The sequence below is a fragment of the Eschrichtius robustus genome, chromosome 7, assembly GCF_028021215.1.
Source record: "Eschrichtius robustus isolate mEscRob2 chromosome 7, mEscRob2.pri, whole genome shotgun sequence".
Lineage (NCBI taxonomy): Eukaryota > Metazoa > Chordata > Mammalia > Artiodactyla > Eschrichtiidae > Eschrichtius > Eschrichtius robustus.
Genome location: NC_090830.1, coordinates 77,531,613 through 77,549,447, shown reverse-complemented (window position 1 = coordinate 77,549,447; position 17,835 = coordinate 77,531,613). Strand labels below are relative to the sequence as shown.

Sequence of the window (17,835 nt, the reverse complement as noted above, 5' to 3'; positions counted from 1 at the left end):
ACTGTTCGGAAAAGAGTTTAAAACAAACTGTTTTTTAGGTTGCGATCTCTTGTTATGTCATGGTTTCTTTATCTTCTCTTTCAGATGCCTAAAAAGTATTGTAGATATTTATAAATATAAGTAGAATAACCATATTATAGTTAAGGGACTAGAGTAAAATACTTTATTTTTCTTGTGGTACCTGGAAAGTCCTATTTTATTTCTGTTTTATAAGTATCAATAGGTGTGTCTATCGGTTTGGGGGCAGTTTCTTGGGTATACCTTTGTTTATGTTAAAGTATTCCTTTGAGTTACATGTGCAAGTGATCTAGCAGTAGAAAGGAGTGAAACAGTTTGGGGTTGATAGCTGTAGGAGAGTTTAGGTTTCATTAAACTGTATGACAAATTAATAAAATGCCAGCATCTTGAGACAGGTGTTGGCCAGTTCGACCACCCGTTATCTTCCTAGCGTTGGGTAAGGTATTGAGCTTGTTAAATATTGCCTTACTCTAAAAAATTTTTAGAACCCACTGCCACTTGTTTGTGAGAAGGTGGCTCTGGCCTCTAGCTGCTCTAAGTGTCCTTACTGAGGATTATAAGACACAAAGTAATGCTAACAAAAAGGAAAGATTCAGGAGTTGGTTGTGTGCCTGGGGGGAAAAGGAAAGAGTGATAGAAACTAATAAGAGCAAGAGAACAAAAGAGTGTATTGCTATCTTCATTTATAATCTATAGAACATTTACTATATTCAGTAAACTTTTTAACATTTCCAAGGGGTGCATTTTGAGAGTGACTTTCCTGTATTTACCAATGGTATCTAATTTCTCCCATAATGCAATATTATGTAAAATAATTATAACTGAAAGATTTAACTGACACTTCAGATTTTATATTATTCAGAATTATAGGATTAAAGTAATTGATAAAGTTATTATACCTAATTTGGCCACTTTCAATCTTTAGTTTTCCCTCTTGAGCAATTTTTACAATGGCTGCAGCAATTGCTGAATGTTTACCATTTTTTTTTCCATAAGGAGTAGAGTTTTTTTTTTACTATTTCCTTTAAAAGAGAGCCAATTTTTTTAAAAAGTTTACTCACAGCTTTTTTCCCCCCACTCAAAATGAAAATAGCTTGATTTCGTGCCAAGGGAAAAAGCTGATTCTTTTTAAGTAGATGTTTACTCACTTTTGTAAATTATGAGAAAATTATTAATGCTTTTAAGACATGAGATATTGATATCTCAGCATATATGAGAACAAAACACAAGGCTAGTATTTTTAAATGTTTTATATTTCCTATTATAAAAGTAATATGTGCTTATTTTTGAAAAATAAAAACATTGTAGAAAGTATGACACAAAGTTGAAATCCTAATTTATCTTTTCCCTGCCACCAGGTAACCACTAGTTCCCCTTGCATTTTTGGGAGTCAGTGTGGAAAAGTAGAGTCTGGAGTCAGACTCCCTGGGGAAAATGGTACTAATAGTATTAGGCTTACATCCTACAACCTCAGAAACTCCAGAAGAGAGAAGATTTCCCTTTCTCTATGATAACACCAAACGACTGTGTGGGAGTCTCCTTGGCCTGACTTGGGTCATTGCCCATCTTAGAGGCAATCTCTGTGGCCAGACAGTTGGAATGCTTTGTGTGGCTAGGATTGGATCTTATTCCCACCCTGGAGTGGGGTGGAGGGGGATACATTTTCAAACCACATGAATTAAGGGTAGGTGACATACAGTTCCTAAAGGAAAATTGAGGTGTCATTTCCTGGAGAAGGCAGAAGGATTGCTGGGCAGACAAAAACAGCAGATGTTCACTAAAATAATATTACATATATTTTTTAAAAATTAATTGCTTTCCTTTCCCAGTATAAATTAATTGTATTTTAAAATTTACATGTTGATGTTTCCTTTTTTAATGTGTATTATTTTATTAATTTATAAAACTTGAAATTTAAACTCTTTGCACCTATTTGTATTGTTATTACATGTGTAAGTACTCATGCTCTGGAGTATTCAGATTTTCTAACTTTAAATATATTGTATATTTGGCCAGCTTGTTAAAATTGATTATTGGTAAGTATTTTTTGTACTGTGGGTGAACTTGATTATATAAACTGTAGTTTATAAACAGTAAATAAAAGTGTTTTAAATATTTAAGTGTATATAGTAAATATGATTACATGCTGATTCTTTTAATTATTCCATGTTCAAAAATCTGCATAGAAACTACTTTATTTTGACATTGTGTAAAATATAAAAGATAATAGTCACTAATTGTTGTCACTGGGTGTTAACTTTAAAACTACAGTTAACATTAATGTCTGGTTTTATATCTTTATGGATTATTCTGTCGGTTCATTATATTTTAAGAGAAAATGTGATAGAATCAACATATTGTTTACTCTTGTTTTCATTTAAAAGATGTTAGTAGCTCGATTCAATGGACATTTGAACTTTGATTGCTAACATTGGTGGCTAACAATTGGCTACCAGGCTTTAGTTTAGACAGGCAGGTCTATATTCTAAAACCCAACTCCATCACTTGATATTGAGCAAGTTACTTAATCTCTCTGAACTTGAGATTATTTCATTTACAAATGGAGATGATAATACCTATCTCAAAGGGTCTTGTAAGGATTAATTAATATATGCCAAGTGCCTAGGATGTAGTAGATTCTCATTAAATGTAATTGTTAATATTAACAATGACAAAAAATAATGTCTAGAAGAGTTTATTTTCCCAATTTCAGAATGCTTAGCCCCAGAGAGTTTAAAATATATAGGTGTCTGCAGAATTAGCAAGATTGTTCTTTATTCAGCTTGTCTTGATTTTAGCAGGTTTTAAAATTCTATATTGCATATATAGCAATAAATGAGAAAACTTTGTTTAAACTACATAATTATTAGCAGACTGCCTAAGTTTTTAAAGATTGCTTAAGCTCACACAGCTTGATATATATAAAAAATACAACCCAGTCAAAAAAATGGGCAGAAGATCTAAATAGACATTTCTCCAAAGAAAACATCCAGATGGCCAACAGGCACATGAAAAGATGCTCAATATCATTAAGTATTAGAGAAATGCAAATCAAAACTACAATGAGGTATCACCTCACACCAGTCAGAATGTCCATCATCAAAAAATCTACAAATAATAAATGCTGGAGAGGGTGTGTAGAAAAATGAACCCTCCTACACCGTTGGTGGGAGTGTAAACTGGTGCAGCCACTATGGAGAACAGTGTGGAGGTTCCTTAAAAAACTAAAAATAGAGTTACCATATGATCTTGCAACCCACTCCTGGCCATGTATCTGGAAAAGATGAAAACTCTAATTTGAAAAGATACGTGCACCCCAGTGTTCACAGCAGCACCATTTACAATAGCCAAGACATGGAAACAACCTAAATGTTCATTGACAGATGAATGGGTAAAGAAGATGTGGTACATATATACAATAGAATATTAGCCATAAAAAAGAATGAAATAATGCCATTTGTAGCAACATGGATGGACCTAGAGACTATTACATTAAGTGAAGTAAGTCAGACAGAGAAAGACAAACATATGATATCACTTATATGTAGAATCTGAAAAAATGATACAAATGAACTTATTTACAAAACAGAAACAGACTCAGAGACATAGAAAACAAACTTACGGTTATCAAAGGGGATAGTGGGGCTGGGGCAGGGGAGAGATAAATTAGGCGTTTGGAATTAACATATATACACTACAATATATAAAATAGGTAAACAACAAGGACATACTATGTAGCACAGGAAACTATACTCAATATCTTGTAATAACCTAAAGTGGAAAAGAATCTGAAAAAGAATATATATATATATAGACACACACACATATATGTGTGTATAACTGAATCACTTTGCTGTATACTTGAAACTAACACAACACTGTAAATTAACTATATTTCAATTAAAAAAACATAAAAAGTAAAGATTGCCTCCTCCAAGTATAACTGTCAGGCTGGGGGAATGTATTGAGTGAATTTTACACAAACTCTGAGCTCAGTAAAGCTCAGTAAGTGGAAGATAGCATGTTCCTTCACTATACAAAGGGAGCTAAGCATTGAGCACATTGAAAGTTCAGGTCAGAATTTATGGTGACTTTAGGTAATTGGGGTATAGTTGTTTTACAATGTTGTGTTAGTTTCTACTGTATAGTGAAGTGAAGTAGAGTTCCCTGTGCTATATAACAGGTTCTTATTAGTTATCTATTTTATATATATTAGTTAGTGTATATATGTCAATCCCAATCTCCCAATTCATCCCACCACCCCATCCCCCCCTTGGTGTCCATACGTTTGTTCTCTACGTCTGTGTCTCTATTTCTGCCTTGCAAACAGGTTCATCTCTACCATTCTTGTAGATTCCACATATATGCATTAATATACGATATTTGTTTTTCTCTTTCTGACTTACTTCACTCTGTATGATAGTCTGTAGGTCCAACCACATCTCTACAAATGACCCAATTTCGTTCCATTTTATGGCTGAGTAATATTCCATTGTATATATGTACCACATCTTCTTTATCCATTCGTCTGTTGATGGGCATTTGGGTTGCTTCAATGACCTGGCTATTGTAAATAGTGCTGCAGTGAACATTGGGGTGCATGTGTCTTTTTGAGTTATGGTTTTCTCTGGATATATGCCCAGTAGTGGGATTGCTGGGTCATATGGTAATTCTATTTTTAGTTTTTCAAGGAACCTCCATACTGTTCTCCATAGTGGCTGTATCAATTTACATTCCCACCAACAGTGCAAGAGGGTTCCCTTTTCTCCACACCCTCTCCAGCATTTATTGTTTGTAGATTTTTTTTTAGTAAGGTTACTTTTTTAAAATTTTCATTAATTAATTAATTAATTAATTAATTAATTATGGCTGTGTTGGGTCTTCGTTTCTGTGCGAGGGCTTTCTCCAGTTGTGGCAGGCAGGGACCACTCTTCATCGCGGTGCGCGGGCCTCTCACTATCGCGGCCTCTCTTGTTGCGGAGCACGGGCTCCAGACGCGCAGGCTCAGTAATTGTGGCTCACGGGCCCAGCTGCTCCGCGGCATGTGGGATCTTCCCAGACCAGGGCTCGAACCCGTGTCCCCTGCATTGGCAGGCAGATTTCTCAACCACTGCGCCACCAGGGAAGCCCTGTAGATTTTTTGATGATGGCCATTCTGACAGGTGTGAGGTGATACCTCATTATAGTTTTGATTTGCATTTCTTTACTAATTAGCGATGTTGAGCATCTTTTCATGTGCCTCTTGGCCATCTGTATGTCTTCTTTGGAGAAATGTCTATTTCGGTCTTCCTCCCATTTTTTGATTGGGTTGTTTTAGTGGTTACTGTGTTGAACAGTGCAGATATGAAACATTTCTATCATCCCAGCACATTCTATTTGACAGAATTGTGGATTATTATAAATACACTTATATCTACATTTGCTAGTTTCAGATGATAGTTAATTTGTATTTCAATCATGTTCCTTCCTTGTTCAAATCAAACTTACTTTTAGATTTGGAAATTGTATTTTTAAAAATGATCAAGTAGATTCTATTGTAATGTATTTCAAATAAAGAAGCATTGCTAATTTTCTTGGGTCTTTGATCTATGATAACATTTAAATTAAGTTGTTTCAGAATTTGATTTTCAACTTAAGCATTGATATCATCTGACTTTCTATCCTCATAATTCCTGAGATGGTAATGAAGCATAATGGTTAAGAGCAATGGCCTTGGGATCAGAGAAACCCTCCCCTGCCATCCACTGGCAAATTTCTTAAAAGTGTTGAGCTTTGGTGTCCTTCTCAGTAAAATAGAAATGATAATAATACTTAGCTCAGGGTTATTGAGGATTAAATAAGGCAATGGATATCAAACATTTAGCATAGTATCCCTCACAGAGTAGTGTTCATTAGATGCTAGCATTAAAGAGAATTTGAACAACCAGTTGTTTACAAGGAAAAGAATTTTTTGAAAAGTTGGGGAAATTGGAATGTGGACTGGACATTAGATGATACCAGGGAATTATTGTTAAATTTGTTAAGTATAACAGTGACATGTTTATGTAGAAAGAAAGTCCATGTTTTTGGAGAGGCATACTAAACTATATAGCAGTGAAATGATACCATGTCTGAGAGTTGCCTTAAAATAATATACAAAGACAATGAGGAATAAAAGGGACAGAAAAATTGATCTTAACTTCCATTTCCTGTGAAGAAGGAATAACAGGGACCATATTTACCCTCCCACCTGGAGCTGCTACAAGGGGAGACAAAATATACAAAACAGTTGTTTCCTGGATTTTGGACATTGTGCAGCAAAGGAGAGTGATCCCTGAGAGATGGGAAACAAATGAGGTGAGCTCTGTGATTGTTCTGACTTGCTGCCTGGAGAGCATTTCCCAGCTGCAGAGTAGGGGGGGCGAACCCAGGCAGAGCACAGTGGTCTTCCTGAATTGAGAGAGTCTGGGGAGGCCAAGACAACTGGAGTTTGCTGGGCAGAATGCTAGAGATGAGAGAGCCAGAAGGAGGGAGAACCCTCATGTATTCAGCTGAGAATTGATCAGTGACTACATGTGAGGAAACTACCCGAGGCTAGGAGAACTACCTGAAAAGAGCGAACAAAGGCAGGGATAGTGTTTTTTCCTACCAGCCAGAGTGGAATATATTTTAACAGGTCACCAGGTGGAGTACAGTAGTCCCCCCTTATATGTGGGTGATACATTCGAAGACCCCCAGTGGATGCCTGAAACTGGGGAGTACCAAAGCCTGTGTATACTAACTGGTGAGTAGCATATAAAGCATGAATATGATGGACAAAGGGACGATTCATATGCGGGGCAGGCGGGACAGGGGACGGGGCACGGAGCAGGACAGTGTGAGATTTCATCAGGCTACTCAGAATAGCACATAGTTTAAAACTTATGAATTGTTTATTTCTGGAATTTTGCATTTAATATTCTTGGATCAAGGTTAACTGTTGGTAACAAGCTACAGAAAGCCAAACCACAGTTAAGGGGGGACTACTGTACTCAGAAGGGTTTTGCCTGAGTAGTGGGGTAAATTAGCCTTAAACTAAACACTGCTCTGACCCAGCCAAAAAAACTTAAAAGCAAGACCTGAAACAGTCAAACTGTTTCTAAGTAACGTATTCATGTCCTAGAACTAAGCTCAAGAACAAATTCAGGAATACAAAAATATCCAGCACCCAAAAAGGTAAAATTCACAGTGTCTGGCATCCAATCAGAAATTACTAGGCATGCAAAGGAGCAGGAAAATATGACTCATAATGACAAGAAAAACAATGAAAACTGAAACAGAAGGACACAGGTGATAGAATTAGTGGAGAGGGATGGTAAAACAGTTTTTTAAAACTGTATTCCGTATGGTCAGGAAACTAGAAGAAAGAGCGAATGTTTAAATAGAAACATGGAAGATATAAAAAAGACCCAACTGAACCTCCAGAGATGGAAACTACAATGTCTGAGATGAAAGATACACTTGATGTTATTAATGGCAGATTAGACATGGGAGAAGAACACAAGTCAAGATGTAACTTCCAGTTTACAGGAAATAAAGGGGCTAGAGAAATATTTAAACCATTCTACAAGGAAGCAATTAGATAAATACAGAATTTGAGAAATGCAATATAGATGTCCTGTTCTGTTAAAAAATTAGGGTTGTGCTGTGATTGCACAGTGTGGTGAATATACTTACTATAAGCTTTAAAATGGTTAAAATGGTAAATTTCATGTATATTTTACCACTGTTTTAAAAAAATTACCATTTTAAAAAAAACATTTAAAAGTACACAATTGGCAGGCATAAAGTGTATCTGCATTGTTGTACAATTATCACCACCATTCATTTCTGGAATTTTTTCTTCTTCTCAAACAGAAAACTATACCCATTAAACAATAACTCTCTACTTCCTTCTCCCCTCAGTCTCTGGCATCACCATACTACTTTCTGTTTCTTTGAATTTCACTGCTGTAGGTTTGTCATATATGTGGAATCATATAGTATTTGTCTTTTTGTGATTGGCTTGTTTCACTTAGTTTAAGTCTTTAAGGTTCATGCATGTTGTAGGATGTATCAGAATTTCCTTCCTTTTTCTTCAATTTTAAAAATTGTGGTACAATACACATAATATAAAATTTACCATCTTAACCATTTTTTAAGTGTACACTTCAATGGTATTAAGTACATTCAGATTCTTGTGAAACCATCACTATCATCCATCTCAAGAACTATTTTCATCATGTAGAAGTGAAATGCTGCATCCATTAAATAACTCTCCAATACCCCTCCTTCCAGTCCCTGGCAACCACAATTCTACTTTCTGTCTCTGTGATTTTGACTACTCTAGGTGCCTCATATAAGCAGAATCATACAGTGTTTATCTTTTTGTGACTGATTTATTTCACTTAGCATAATGTCATCAAGATTCATACATGTTGGAGCATGTGTCAGGATTTCCTTTTTATGGCTGAGTAATATTCCATTGTGTTTATAAACCACATTTTGTTTATCCATTCATGTTGATGGACACTTGTGTTGCTTTCACCATTTGGCTACTGTGAATAGTGCTGCTATGAGCATGGGTGTACAAATACCTGTTTAAGTCTCTGCTTTCAGTTCTTTTGGGTATATACCCCAGAGTGGAGTTGCTGGATCATATGGTAATTCTATGTTTAATTTTTTGAGGAATTGCCATACTGTTTTTTGTAGTGGCTGCACCATCTTACATTCCCATTAGCAGTGCACAAGGATTCCACTTTCTTTTTTTGTTTTTTTCCCTAAGGATTCCACTTTCGTATAATGAATAAACAAACAAACATAGAATAGCCATTCTACTGGGTGTGGATAAATTTTATGTATAGCTAATAAAATAAGATTAGGGTGGTCAGGGGAGAAAAAGGTTGTATATGAAGGAACTATTCTAGATTAGAGAGATTAGAGAAACAAAACCAAAGATAATACATGATTTTTGTGTGGATCCTAGTTTGAAAAATCAGCTATATATTTTGTGGAAGTTTGAATACGTACTACTATTAGAAGATATTAGGAAATTGCAATTAATTTGAATAAGTGTGATAATGGTATTGTAGTTATGTAGGAAAATATTATTGAAATATTTAAAGTGTTTTAATGTCTGTAACTTTGAAGTTGTCAGCCTTAAAAATAGCCTGATAGACATAGATAGATGAAGCAAATAGGTGAAATGTTAATTGTTCAATCTAGGTAATGTACATGTGGTGTTCATAATAGTATTCTTTGAAATTTTCTGAGTGTTTGAAAGTTTTTAAATGAACTATAAAGGTTTGATGTTAATATCTTTCTTTTTTAAAATATTTATTTATTTATTTATTTTGGGCTGAGTTGGGTCTTTGTTGCTGCGCGCAGGCTTTCTCTAGTTGCGGCGATGGGGGCTACTCTTCGTTTCGGTGCGTGGGCTTCTCATTGCAGTGGCTTCTCTTGTCGCAGAACATAGGCTCTAGGTGTGCGGGCGTCAGTAGTTGTGGCTCGCGTGCTCAGTAGTTGTGACTCACAGGCTCTAGAGTGCAGGCTTAGTAGTTGTGGCACACGGGCTTAGTTGCTCCACGGCATGTGGGATCCTCCTGGACCAGGGCTCGAACCCATGTCCCGTGCATTGGCAGGTGGATTCTTAACCACTGCACCACCAGGGAAGCCCCGTTAATATCTCTCTTTAATGGAAAAGAAGTCTTTTTTTTTTTGGCTTTGGGTCTTCGTTGCTGTGCGTGGGCTTTCTCTAGTTGCAACGAGTGGGGGCTACTCTTCATTGCAGTGCACGGGCTTCTCATTTCGGTGGCTTCTCTTGTTGCGGAGCACAGGTTCTAGGCGCACAGGCTTCAGTAGTTGCAGCATGCAGGCTCAGTAGTTGTGACAGGCGGGCACTAGGGTGCACGGGCTTCAGTAGTTGTGGCACGTGGGCTCTAGAGTGCAGGCTCAGTAGTTGTGGCACATGGGCTTAGTTGCTCTGCAGCATATGGATCTTCCTGGGCCTGGGATCGATTTTGTGTCCCCTTCATTGGCAGGCAGATTCTTAACCACTGCGCCACCGGGGATGTCCCAAAAGAAGCCATTTAAAAAAAAAAAAATTATTTATTTATTTTTGGCTGCATTGGGTCTTTGTTGCTGCACGCGGGCTTTCTTTAGTTGCAGCGAGCAGGGGCTACTCCTCATTGCTGTGCACGGGCTTCCCATTGCATTGGCTCTTGTTGTTGCGGAGCACGGGCTCCGGTAGTTGTGGCGGGCAGGCTCAGTAGTTGTGGCACGTGGACTCAGTAGTTGTGGCGCATGGGCCTAGCTGCTCTGCAGCATGTGGGATCTTCCCAGACCAGGGCTCGAACCTGTGTCCCCTGCATTGGCAGGCGGACTCTCAACCACTGCGCCACCAGGGAAGCCCAAGAAGCCATTTTTAATTTGCTTTTACTTTTATAAATAATTTAATCTTTAACACTTAGTTTCTCAATCCTTTTTTTTTTTATTAGTTTCTCTTTATAATTGATTTTATGGGTTTTGTCTTCCAGATACTCCATTTTTACTCTTTTTTTTTTTTTTTAACTAAGTATATAATTAGTGTCCTTTTTAGGAAGTGATTTTTGTGTTCATCCTGACCAATGGAGTATGCATTCTTCATATATATCCTAGCTTTTGAAGGAGCAATTCAATTGTCAAAGCTTTAGATTACTCCCATTACTTATTTAACCCAGAGGTTTTAATTTCATGCTCTATAGGAAAATGGCTCTCAACTCATTGATAATTTCTTTCCTGACTGCATATTTTCTTAAGCTCAGGTTAAGTCTCTGTTCAACTTCTAGGTACTATGTGTACTGTATTAAGATTCACACAGTGTCATTTTTTGGTTAAGAGGGTAGAGGGCAGAATATTGTTATTGTGGGAAACCTAGGGTTCTACTACTATAAGAAGCATTCTAACCTATGAGTCTCAGTGGTGGTTATTGTTTTTTAACTTGTTTGATAGTTAATTTTCCCAATATGAAGCATTTCCAGCTTAATTTCTATAGTGTAAGTATGATGGGAAGAGAATTAGACAAGTAGTTATGGGAGTTACTAGACCTAGTTTCTGTTTCCAACTTTGCTGCTAAGTAGCTTTATGATTTTAATGACGTTTCTTGAAGAATCATCCTCTCTGGCCTGTTTCCTTTTGTACTGAAAATTTGAAAATTTCTAAGGTCTCTTTTAGCTCTAATATTCTGGTATATTGTTCCTTTTTCTTTCTTCATATTTTATCTCTGTGTTTGCAAAGGTATTGTGGCAGAATGTGTACTGAATCCTCTTATCAAAAATGTGTGGGTTGGGCTTCCCTGGGGGCGCAGTGGTTGAGAGTCTGCCTGCCAATGCAGGGGACATGGGTTCGAGCCCTGGTCTGGGAAGATCCCACATGCCGTGGAGCAACTAGGCCCGTGAGCCACAACTACTGAGCCTGCGCGTCTGGAGCTTGTGCTCCGCAACAAGAGAGGCCGCGACACTGAGAGGCCCGTGCACTGCGATGAAGAGTGGCCCCCGCACGCCACAAGTCGAAAAAGCCCTCGCACAGAAACGAAGACCCAATGCAGCCAAAAATAAAATAAATAATTAATTAATTAATTAAAAGAAAAAAAATTTTTAAAAAATGTGTGGGTTTCTTTTCTTTTTAAATAACAACAAAAAACCTTTCTCTTTTTAACCTATTCACTTCCCTACTTTTTGTGGCAACAGGAACAACTTCTTTGTACTGAAAAATATGTTTATTATAATTCTTCCTTTTGTATGATAAAATAGAAATGTGAAGTAAAGTAGTATGTCTTATTGTGCTCGATAGTCTTCATTTGCTCCCTCTATATTCACTCTTTTTTTGTTTTTGGCTGTGCTGCGGCACGTGGGGATCTTAGTTCCCTGACCAGGGATCGAACCCATTCCCCCTGCAGTGGAAGCGTGTAGTCTTAATCACTGGACCGCCAGGGAAGTCCCTATATTCACTCTTTACCCTTCTCCATCCTGCTTGTGCTCCAAGAAGCTGACCTTTATGGACTACATGCTACAAGCTCCATTCGCTCTGGTATCCAGTAGGGTTTGGCCAGTGGCAGAGGATGGGAGACGAGTGAGGTCTGGGTATATAGTTTCTTGGTTCCCTCTTTGTAGGTTGGTAATTATGGTTGACCCTTGAGCAAGGTGGAGGTTAGGGGCACTGACACCCCCCCCCCGCCCCCGCTGAGCAGTCAAAAATCCACATATAGCTTTTGACTCCCCCCAAACTTAACTACTAATAGCCTACTGTTGACCCATGTTGGAAAGCAGAGATATTGAATAATATTTTCTGAACTGAGAAGGAACTTTGAGACCAAAAAACAAAGCAGGCAACTCCATAAAGTGCATTTATGAAGTTTGTTGTGGGTAACTTACATGCAGGCAGGATAGGGTGGATGATGATCTGGAGGCGTTTGCAGCTGCACTACACGCTGCCATAAGGGGTACAGGGGAATTTAAAGGACCCAAAGCTAAAAATAGAATCTGACTACTATGTTGTAGTGTGTATCAGAATTTCATTTCTTTTTAAGGCCAAATAATCAATTGTATGTACACAGAATATTTTTTTTATCTGTTTTTCTGTTGTTGGACTTCTGGGCTATTTCCACCTTTTGGCTATTGTGAATAATGTTGCTATGAACACTGGTATACAAGTATCTGTTTGAATCTCTGCATTTATTTATTTATTTGGCTGTGTTGGGTCTTCGTTGCGGCATGCAGGATCTTTTCATTGCAGCATGCGAGCTCTTCATTGTGGCGCGCACAGGCTTCTCTCTAGTTGTGGTGTATGGGCCTCAGAGCTCACGGGCTCAGTACTTGCTGCATGCAGGCTCTCTAGTTGTGGTGTGCAGGCTCTAGAGTGCGCTGGCTCAGTAGTTGCAGTGCATGGGTTTAGTTGCCCTGCAGCATGTGGGATCTTAGTTCCCTGACCAGGGATCGAACCTGGTCATCTGCATTGGAAGGCAGATTCTTAAGCACTGGACCCAGGAAGTCCCTGAATCTCTGCTTTTAATTCTTGTGGATATATACTTAAGGTTGGAATTGCTGGATCACATGGTAATTCTATGTTTAACTGTTTTCCATAGCGGCTGCACTGTTTTACATTCCTACCAGCCGTGTACAAGGGTCCAATTTCTTCACATTTTCTCCAGCACTTGTTGTTTTCTGTTTCTTTTTTGTTTGCTTTTGTTTTTTTGATAATAGCCATCCTCATGGGTGTAAAGTGGTATCTAATTGTGGTTTTGATTTGCATTTCCCTAATGACTAATAATGTTGAGCATCATTTCATGTACTTATTGACCATTTGTATATCTTCCTTGGAGACATGGCTGTTCAAATCCTTTGCCCATTTTTGAATTGGGTTGTTTGTTTTTTTCTTGTTGGAGTAGATAGTTTTGAGTCAAAATGCAAGGTTTCTTAGAAATGGCAAAGTGATTCCATGGATTTGAAATGGTATTTAGATTAGAAAAAGAAACAAAAATGTCCATTTCCTTGATTAGATAGCAAGGATAGATTATAGATAAGTTTATGATTGGAGTCTTATTCTGTGTTTTAATGTTTGCATTAAAAGGAAAATATTTAGGCGTTATATGTTTATGTAACATTTTAGTGAAATTTATGTTACACTATACAGTTTTTATTTGATTTATCACCGTTAGCAGCATTCTCTTATATTGCCTTCCAAACAAACATTTATTCATAATTTGCTACCGTGCTCAGCTTTTTACAAGCATTTTCTCATTTAATCCTCCTCATAGTTCTTTGCAGTAAGTATCCCTGTTCTATGGAAGCACAAAGTTGCCAAAGTCAGAAACACAGGTCTGGCTGACTTCAAAATTAATGGCCAGTAAGAGGTCAAGTTAACTAGATTACCTTGAGTAAGACAGTTAACTTTCTGGGCCTCAGTTTATTAAACAAAGCAGAACAAAACAAAATATACAACAATACAAACTTATCTACATGTTCAGTAGAACTTTAATTTGTGATGTTCTAATTTTGCTTTAATTAAATCCTAAGGTTTAAAACATCTTCAAGTAAATAAGCGAAAGTCTTAAACAAAAAAAAAAGTACCTGGGTAAATAGAAATTGGAGTAAAGGTAAAAAAGGCAGGAAAACATCCTGTGAAATATCTAATATTGCTGTCAGCCTAGCAGGTTTGTTTCTAGAGAGAACGTAAATATAGACAGATTGTTGTAAAAGAGTATCAATAAAGATGTCTGTTGTTGTGAACACTAAAAAATTCCGCTGAAATTGTTATTTATGTAGAAAGAGACTTCCTTTGGCAGAAATGTATATTATTCTTACAGATTCTTTGCTGTTGAATGAGACTCTGAGAAACATGTCATGGCCTCACAGTTGAGTTCTGACATGGAATTGTTATTACATTTTAATACAGGTACCTCGTTTTCCATTTCTGGAAACTGAGTATAGTGCAAATGAGAGTATTCGTTGGAGCATTTTAAAATATAAAGTTCTCTACAAACGTAAGGTGACATTCTTATTAAATATTGATTCCTTCATTTTATGTTCACATATTTCTATATCACAGTAGGATTTAGAGCTTTTAATTTAATAGGGAAGCGCATAAAGTATTCTTTGTTCTATGGTACATATAATACATTATTGTTGATCAAAATTTTGTGTTTCCCTTATTTTTAAAAAATGTGCTCTTCCTGGGGTTAGTCTCAGCTTTTTGTAAAGTTAGGTTTAGTCAACCACTGCTTTTGCTATACATTCCCATGTTACAGCTTTATGAGCAAAGCAAACAGACTTAGCAACGAATGAATTAGACGGTTAGCAAATTACAAATGAGGATATGGTTGTAGGTTTACATAGGCCATTTAGGTTTGTTCTCTTGTATGGTTAGATTAACTCAGCCTAATATCAGCTTTTGAATGGTTGGGTATCGTTAAAAAAGAATTTTATATTGTATATATCACATATAGATATGGCATATAGCACATAAAGAAGACTACATGAAACAGATATGTATACTTTAAAGAATAATTTTAAAAAGTGAGCCATATCAGGCCAAAAAGAACATTTACATCACCCCAGAAGTCCCAGATGTGCCCTTCTTTGATCACACAGCTTGCTGTGTGTTGGTTTGTTATGATTTCATACCTACTTGTTTATGGCTTAAGTGAAGTTGTTTTGATCTAAGGGTGAATTTGTTTACATTGGGGAGGCTGTGTCAAGATGATATCATCAAAGTTGTTGTGCTACTAAGTGCTTGTTGATGTGAACATATGGAGGAGTGACTATGTTGTAATGAACATTTAAACTTTAAATACCAAGAACTTGTGAGGACTTACTGAGAGTGTTCAATCTGGGCAAGGCTACTCTTTGCTGATCTAAAATAACTCTCCAAAGACCTGCTGTGGCAAGGTTACTCTTTGCCAGCAGTGATGAAAACAGTGCAGCGGTCTTGTGAAGGAGATCATCTTGTCAGCCAGCACTGGTGCCTTCATTCCACTAGCATCCAGCTCTAGCAACAAGGGACTTCAGTTTGCACTGGAAGCTCTTGGTTGGCTAAGCTGACTGTTCAGAAAACCAACTTATAGAAAGGTACACCTCAACTAAATTTGGGCTTTATTTCTTTCATCTCCTCTTTGCCTGGAACAATAGTGTAATCATTTGAATCAGCCACCCAAAGCAATCTACCGTTGCTTTAGAGTATATTTCTGTATTGGCTTATTAAGAGACATTATCCTGTATGCTGTTGGCTTGTGACATATTATTATATAATTCCCGCAATGAACCTGTGTTAAATAAGTTATTGGCAAAGACAATCTCAGTCTCTGAGCATAATTTGATAAAACAATTTATCTCTTCAGGAGATAAATTATCTTCCAGAATTTTGGTGATAATCATGGTTATGTGTATCACTAAACACTTAGTTTTGTCTGTTTTTGAACTTTATATAGATGAAACCTAACCATGTATATTCTTTTTTTTTTTTTTAAAGCAAATTTCAGTCAGACCATTGGTTTTTTATTTATTTATTTATTTATTTATTTATTTATTTATTTATTTATTTTTGGCTGTGTTGGGTCTTCGTTTTTGTGCGAGGGCTTTCTCTGGTTGTGGCAAGCGGGGGCCACTCTTCATCGCGGTGCGCGGGCCTCTCACTGTCGCAGCCTCTCCCGTTGCGGAGCACAGGCTCCAGACGCACAGGCTCAGTAATTGTGGCTCACGGGCCCAGCTGCTCCGCGGCATGTGGGATCCTCCCAGACCAGGGCTCGAACCCGTGTCCCCTGCACTGGCAGGCAGACTCTCAACCACTGCGCCACCAGGGAAGCCCTATATTCTTTTATGATATGCTTTTCCACTGAACATTATATTTATGAGACTTACGGTGCGTTATTTGTAAAGCATTTGGGGGGGGGATGTAAATTTTCCAAAATTAATTTAGTAATTCTTTTTTTAAAAAAAATATTTTATTTTGAAGTGAAATGTGTAAAAAAATAAAGGTACTCATTAATGACTATAGCGTGGATCCCTGTTTATTCATTATCCACATTAGGAATTAGGACATGTTTATCCATTTAACTGTTGATAGACATTTGGGTTGTTGCTAGTTTTGGTTATTACAAGCAGTGTTGCAATGAACATTCCTGTTCATATCTCAGAATATGTTTGAATTTTTCTACAGTAAAATTGCAGGGTTAAAGGTATTCATGTCTTCAATTTATCAAGATAATGTAAAACTTTTCTAAAGTGATCGAATCAATTTACACTTCCAACATCAAGTGTGAGAGTTCCCCTTGCTCCAGATCTTTGCCAATATGTGGTGTTGTTGGACTTTTAATTTTACCAGTGTGTAAGGCAACCCTGTCACCTCAGAGCACAGGTGAAAATCCATTAACTCTAGAGAAGAAGAAAAGAAAAAGAAATCCTCAACCGCTGGGGGAGGGGCAGGAAACTGTCAGAAGCTGAGATCTTCAGAAGTCTACATCTGAGGAGAGACAGGGCCACTGAGAAAGCTCCATGCACAAGACCCAGTGACACAAGGTCACTGTTGAAAATTGTGGCTATCCCAGGACAACAGAGAACCCATTGCTACCAGTCTAGCATGCACCAAATAACAAGTACTCAGAGGAAAAATGACATATTACACACAAAGGAACAAAGGTAAGAGTTACAGCAAACTTTTCAGAAACGATGAAACCCAATTTCTGTTGCTCTTCCTTCATTCCCGAATTTCCAAGTTTCCCTCCAGTATTTTTTTTTTCCATCTGAAGAACTTTATATAGTTTTTTGGAGTGGGTCTGTGAGCAAATAATTCTCCTAGAATATCATGTTTTGACACTACAGATCTTACTTAAATCCTGTAAAGAATGTTGGTTTTTTTTCTTTAGCAGGCAGTTGGTCTAGTTAGGTTCAGGCTGCAAATTCCAACCCACCTTTTATGGGTTGTAGTTCCAATGTCAGTTCAGTTTTCATAGCCTTTGCAGTACTATCCATATTTGTCCCTTTTGTGCCCCACACAGTGGCCAGTCTTGAACCTTGGTGGTGGTCTACCCCATATTTTAGTTCATAGATCCTTTGCTATACTGCTTAGGGTAAGATCTACATGTGTACCTTGGAGGTGAGCTCAGGAGATCATACTGAACCTTATGGTTTCACTTTATTGAGCTCCCCTTCTTTGTGATATCCCCAACACTTACTTGCTCCCAAGGACCCCGCTTCTCATGATTCAAACCTGAAATTTTCCTTTCCCTACCCTGTCATATAATTCAACTACATCAGCCTCCTGGGTCTAGTGAACAGAGGATAGAAAAAT

At 37.4% G+C, this 17,835-nt stretch overlaps 1 protein-coding gene across 1 annotated transcript in view; it reads left to right on the top strand.

Moving 5' to 3' along the window:
- MICU1 (mitochondrial calcium uptake 1) overlaps positions 1-17,835 on the top strand; it is a 224,210-nt gene that overhangs the window by 719 nt on the left and 205,656 nt on the right. The window lies entirely within an intron of this gene.